Below are 6,896 nucleotides of genomic sequence, written 5' to 3' on the forward strand. Positions count from 1 at the left end.
TTGTCATGTTCTTACTGAACTGAACCGACCCGACTTGAAAAACTAGCTGCTCGTCTTGTTTCCCAGTTTTGCCTCAGGTGGGTCATCATCACAAACGTACCCTCTCTCTTGTAAATACCCCAAATCTCCATATTTTGAACTCCAAGCTACCACCTTCCGCGCTTCCCCTTGTATTAAAATCCCCCCAACACCATCCTTCTCTTCCGGACACCGTCGACCCTCTCACACTCTATACATACCCACAGGCTCCCCACCATCCACTCTACAAGGCAGCAACAAAATGGCCGTCGCTCTGCTTTTCTTCTTCGTTCTCTTTGGCCTAGCAAGTAAGCAAAACCCCCGAGATTTCTTCTCATTTCTATCAAATCGTGAAAAACTTTGATGGGTATCTCGATATTCCAAGATGTCTTCTTGTTTAGTCGATTGGGTATCTCAAAAAAACCAAAGATTTCTTGACATTTATATTGAAACATCAGCAAAAGCGTTGATGGGTATCTCTTGTTTCTGCAGATGAGTCGGTGTCGAGTCAGATTGGGGTCAACTACGGTCAGCTAGGCGACGACCTCCCCTCCCCATCACGATCCATCGAACTTATCAAGTCCCTAAAAGCGAACGCCGTGAAGATCTACGGCGCGAATCCGGAGATCCTCGAGGCTCTCTCCGGCACCGACCTGAGGGTCTCCATCATGGTGCCCAACCAAGCGATCGCCAACGTCTCGACCTCCCAAGCCGCTGCCAACGAGTGGGTCCGCACCAACCTGCTCCCCTTCTGCCACCGCGTCAAGATCCGGACCCTCCTGGTCGGCAACGAGGTCCTCTCGGACCCCACCAACCGGGCCACCTGGTTCGAACTCGTCCCGGCCATGCGCAACATCAAGCGCGCCCTGACCGCCCTGCGGGTCCGCAACGTGAAGGTCGGCACGACCTTCGCTATGGACACGCTAGAGTCCTCCTCCCCGCCGTCGAACGGCACGTTCCGGAGGGATGTCGCCGTTCCGGTCGTCCTCCCCCTCCTGCAATTCCTCGCCAAGGCCAGGTCATCCTTCTTCCTCGACGTCTACCCTTACTTCCTCTGGTCCGCAAACCCGGAGACCGTCTCCCTCGACTATGCCCTCTTCCGCGCGACCAAGCCCACCTACACCGATCCGGTGACCGGGCTCGCCTACTCGACGAGCAGCTCGATGCGGTCGTCGCGGCCATGACGAAGCTCGGCTACCCCAATGTGCCCATCGCCATCGCCGAGACCGGCTGGCCCAACGCCGGCGACCTCGACCAGGTCGGCGCCAACGTCTACAACGCGGCAGTCTACAACCGGAACCTCGCCAGGAGGTTGGCCAAGAGGGTCGGCACGCCGGCTCGACCGCGGGCGACCTTCCGGACCCACATATTCGCGCTGTACAACGAGAACCTCAAGGGTGGGCCCGGGACGGAGCGGCACTGGGGCTTGCTGTACCCGAACGGGTCGAACGTGTATGAAGTGGACCTGATCGGGAAGAGGCCCGATTCCTACTACAAGCCCTTGTCCGAGCCCACCAACAACAAGCCGTACAAGGGGAAGATATGGTGCGTGGCCGACCCGGCGTTGGCGGGGAGGAGGGTGAATGCGACTCAGTTGACCGGCGCGATGAAGTATGCGTGCTCGCAGGGTAACCGGACCTGCGATGTGATCCGACCCGGAAAGGGTGCTTCCTACCGCATACGCTCTTGGCCCATGCGTCCTACGCGTTCAACTCCTACTGGCAGCAGTTCAGGCAGTCGGGTGCGACTTGCTTCTTCGGTGGGTTCGCCGTTCAGACCGCCACTGATCCGAGTGAGTTTCTTGCACCTGTGTGTATCTATGCGTGCATATATTTCATAGGTTTGGTCCGGGTTGATAATCCGGTTGGTGAAACTGGTGGTGGGATTGTCGTCCCTAACACAATATCTTATCATTATACCCACTCTCGAATCTCATTGTTGCAAGTTCGTTTGATTAAATCTGATCCCCAAGAATTATGTTTTTTTACAACAAATATGATTTTGTAAATCACAAAATTTTAGTGTTTTTATGACCGTTAATCTTTGAGTCACCAAGAAACACTGCACACAATTCCGATGAGGGCCACTTAAAGCCAAGGCCATATTGCAGAAATGCAATGTGCCGCCACACTTGACTTCTCTATGACAAGCTGTACAACAGCAGATGGAAGGATGTACAACAGCATATGACGAGAGATCAGGGGCAGGATTAGGATTAAGTTGAGAGATGAATTTGATCCGTTAATCTTTCTTACTTCCTCCCCCTTGTAGGGACCATATTTGTCCCCTCTAGTGGTTGGCCAGAAGTCTTTGACTTATATCGGCCTAGTTTAGGTTGGGAGTTGGTTAGGGTCCTCACTCGGAAGAAGCACATAGTGGGTGATCCCGATGAGCCAGGCTCAGATTTTGACCACAGTTTTCCTATGAGAAATCGAGTGGACATAGGGCACGTTAAAAAGCAAGAAAAATTCTCACATGAAAAAAAAAGTTGCTTATGGGAAGTTTTGATATGATAACTTTTTTAAATGATTTTTTTTTTATTTGTTTGTGTAGCATGAGAAAAATAGAATGGAAAATGTAAGAAAATGAGAGAGAGACCTGAAAATGATGTTAGGTGGGAGAAAAATGAAGATGGAGGAAGCTCCAAGACCCATGGAATGAGATGTCTTGTGGGTGAATGGTTGTTATAATCTAAAGTCACACTTTTTACAAAAACTTTTTATTCAAAAATTTTCTACTTTGAAATGATTGAAAAATTTCATTTTTTCTTACCATTTTCTCGCTTTTAAACATGCCCATAGGTTCCTGCTTGCTTCTAAAACGATGACCATTGAATTCCTTGTATACCACCCAGGACTCCCATTGAGGACAAGCGACTTTTCAGCTTTATTTTAAAGCTATTGACAACTGGACAGCTACATCCCCAGTTCTCACTGAGAGCAGATCAGGTCCAAGGAACCTTGGACAGAAAACTGTCCAAAGGTACCTTAGATCCATCATCACCATGAACACACCTGTATGTTGTCAAAAGGATGGTTCCCACCTAAATGGGTCCCCACAAAATTTTGTCAAAAAGATGGTTTCCACCTAGATGGGCCCCACAAAAATTTTGGATGCTGTTCACTTTCTAGATGAAACGGACAGCTGAGATCTGCTCTTGTTCTGGCTGACCAGCTTGTGAGGCTCTCTCTCTCAGGAGCCAGAGCTGCTACCTTTTTTTTCTTCTAGTTTATTACAAACATGATGCACTCAAGTAAAATATATTATTACTAAGAGCCGAGTCAAGATGAACATGTTAGATCGATTTTCAGTTCACGCGGTTTCACAATCACCATCATGATATAAATCAAGCTATGCAACATAATACAAAGTCGAGATCCGTAACGGAATATGAAGAGACAAGACTCTTTAACGGACACGGATTATGATGAGTCTTTTCTTAACCCATTAAAGCCTCTAAATACATACAAAAATTTGGGTAAAAAGGTACTTTGGTCTTGAATTGATATATCCCTAAAGGGTCAATTACCCGGCCCGACCCGACGGGCGGGCGCACACACACGTGTGTGGTAGTCATCCTAACCTCTTACTCTTATGAACAAGTGTAAGAGTTTACATGAAGGTTATAAAGCCTACAACGAATTCAAACAGCGTTAATATGGGACTATTTCACATCATCAAGTCCAACCTTTTTCAAACAACTTATGTTTTCATATTTGAATTCTCTCACCTCTTCTTTTTACATCCAACAGAACATGCATGATGAACACATCTATTTTATGAGTTTGAATGAGCGCTTTTTGAACCGTGATCTTGTTTCCAAGCCCTAATTTTGAGGGCGAGTATTTGGTACCATGACTTTCAGTTAAGCTTCCAACTTGGGTTTATTTTCCTTGAGAAAGAAGGGATTTGTGATCGCTGGATGTTGTGAATGCAGGCTATGGAAAGTGCGTTTACCGTGCGCTCTCTGGCTGATAAGAAGGGTATCTTGAAAATTGTGGCTTTTGTTTCTCCTTGTTTGTTTTGTTTTTTTTTTCTTTGGTTGAGGGGGGAAAGGAGGGTGGCAGCACTTCATTTCATTGATACTTATGTACTGGCTATTTTCACTTCCTCATCTTGCTCAGTCGTTATTTATGAAAATTGGATACTAGTGAATAAAAACAAAGTTTTATTTTTTCTTTTTGAGAAGAGTGAATTGAACGAAGTTACAATGTCAGGCACATATGCCTACAAGGGATCCACCTTTCTATTTAGGGCTGGCCATTGTTTCTCACCAGAGAAACCCATGGAGAGCATTTTTTTGTTAGGGAATGACTCAACAACTTATCGATAGATATAGATCGAAAAAACAAAAGTAAGAAGAAGAGGAGAAAAATCAATCACACGATGAACAAGGATTTTACATACAAAGGGTTTAGGACAACCTATTTTGAATAAAATTATAAAACTATCCTTTTAAAATATTTTTGCCAATATTTTATATTGAATTTTATATCAAGATTAAAATTGGGCTCTAAAATTTCTTTCCTTAAGAAGGAAAAGAGGCACAAATGGTCATGACATAAAAAACATATGATAAAGCCCGTAAGGGCTTCACTAATCTAGTAGAAGCGACTTGTGAATCTCACTAAGTTGACATGTGATCACCAGTTCGAAATCCATAGGGAGCATCCTTTTTCATTAGATTGATGCTGAGTATACTCTACGGTAGGCAGGAGGGGGACCTCAAGAGTTTTACCAACTGAAGGCCTGCCAATGTGCTGTTGGTGACTGAGGATTTTGACTAGGCTTAGCAAAAAAAAGAAAGAAAGAGGCTTTCGATAATAAATTACTCTTTGTATCATTTAGATAAAATTTTTTCCTTCAAAAAAACTTGAAAAACTCTAGGAATGCAAGAGCACCATGATCAAGTAGTTTTTTTCCATGAATCCTTTTGTTCTAAATTTTTCATGACATGGCTTCTATATTGGCTAACACATACTTCATGTCTTTGATTTGAAGATATTGCATCTATTCAAGATGGTTCCTGTTTGATCTTAAAACCTAGATGACTCCCACTTTAGTGATGTTCTGAATAGTGTTCATAATTTAAAAACATCCTAAGCTCTGAGGGGTTTGGTGCGGCCTTGGCTACTAGAAGGCTGGTCAGGGTTCCATTCCCATGAGCCTCAGCCCCTTGCATTAATAAGGGCAAGCAATAAGCTTTTGCTCAGCCGAAGCTTGGCGACTCTTTGGGGCAAAAGGGCGTGTCACGGGTTTACATCATCGGGACAACAACCGTAAGTCTGACAGACTTAGCTAGCATGACTAGGTCTCTGATTCTAAGCTTAAAAACATCCTAAGCTTGGAAGCCTAATCTAAAGCTATTATAAAATGTGGACTTGGCAGTCTCTTTCAGTGGATCCAAATGATAGAATAAACATTTGCAGCAGATGGATCCCTAAGATGCAACAAAGCTTTTAGCATCAATGTTTTATTTAAATTAACAAGATCACACACACTTGGTTTGATGACCGAATCACTGTGACTTGCACTTGGTCTTGCTTGTGGGTCGATTTAGGCCAGCCTAGGTGCGTAAATGAGCTAGATTAAGTCATGCGAGATTAGATGATAAACCACACATAATGTGACCTTTTTTTTAATAAGATAATGAGACCTATTTATCAGTGTTTGAACCAGTAATCAGGAGGTGGTGTGTGCTACAGAAGTTACATTTGGACATGTACGCAACATAGTCACAAATACATGCCATTTTTTGAAAATGCTTATTTAATCCTTAAAAACACGATATTTTACAATATTTTCAAAATATCGCTTATTTTGAAAATATCATATTTTTACCATGTTATTAGCATGATATTCATATTTTATATTTTTCAATGTTTTATAGTTTTATATATTTTCTTATATATATGTAAAATTTAAATGCATTCCTGAGTAAAATTTGAATTTATCACGAGATTTATTTTGTCAATAAAATCCTCATAACGAGATTTCTGATTATGGTAAGCAATAAGATCAAGATAATTGCACTAAATGAATATGATTCAAAATCCACGTTTAAATGGGTGGACAAGAGGCTGGGCAGCCCTTGGCCCCACCCATTTGAGCTGGGCCGGGCTTGGTTTTTTAGACCAGTCCCTGGCCCAAAGAAAGCCTAGGCCTGACTCAGCTCGGGTGTATACACACACTATACACACACATCTGTGAGTTTGCCTGGTTTAGGCCCATGGGTGAGGCATCAGGCCCAGGCCCCACCTGAACTGGGCTTGGGCCATCCAAGGGCAGTTCACTGGCTGGGCTTGACCAGGTTCAACCTGTCAATACCCAATCAAGCTCATCAGAAAATTGGGCTGGACTGGGCCAGCCAGGTTCAGTGTCAAGCCCTAATGGTATGCGTTAGAATTCAAGCTAGAAAAGTACCATTTAGGGCTGCCAATGGGCATGGAAAGTGCAGACCTGTATAATATTTGGGTCCTAGTTTAGGATTCTATTTTCATGACCCAACAAAACCTGAACCTAAACCCGAACCCTCGGTTATTAGTCATATGGACAGGTCGGGGTCTACCCTGGCCCGATCGGTTGACAGCCCTAAGCACGAAGGTTTATGCAATTACTCCTTAAGGCTGTATTTAGGAACCCATGTTAGAGGGAGTTGCAAGGAGTCGGAGGAAGTACAACTCCTGGATTTTATGGAAAATGGATTTCAAAAGAGTTGTAGATTCCTTTTGTTTGGAAGCATAAACAAAGATTCTGACTTTCAACTACTCTTGATTCCTCACCGTGTTTGGGAACCAGTAACATTGTATTTGAGTAGCAAAGAATATAGAGAAAAGTTATTGACATTTAAATTTTTTTGACAAACAAATATTATTTAA

At 43.7% G+C, this 6,896-nt stretch overlaps 1 pseudogene; it reads left to right on the forward strand.

The window, feature by feature from the left end:
• The first annotated feature begins 280 nt into the window (after positions 1–280).
• On the forward strand, positions 281–2,352 carry LOC149840659 (putative glucan endo-1,3-beta-glucosidase A6 pseudogene; annotated as a pseudogene).
• The last annotated feature ends 4,544 nt before the right edge of the window (positions 2,353–6,896 follow it).

Source organism: Nuphar pumila, chromosome 4 (assembly GCF_984573655.1).
Source record: "Nuphar pumila chromosome 4, dmNupPumi1.hap1.1, whole genome shotgun sequence".
NCBI classification, from domain to species: Eukaryota; Viridiplantae; Streptophyta; class Magnoliopsida; order Nymphaeales; family Nymphaeaceae; genus Nuphar; species Nuphar pumila.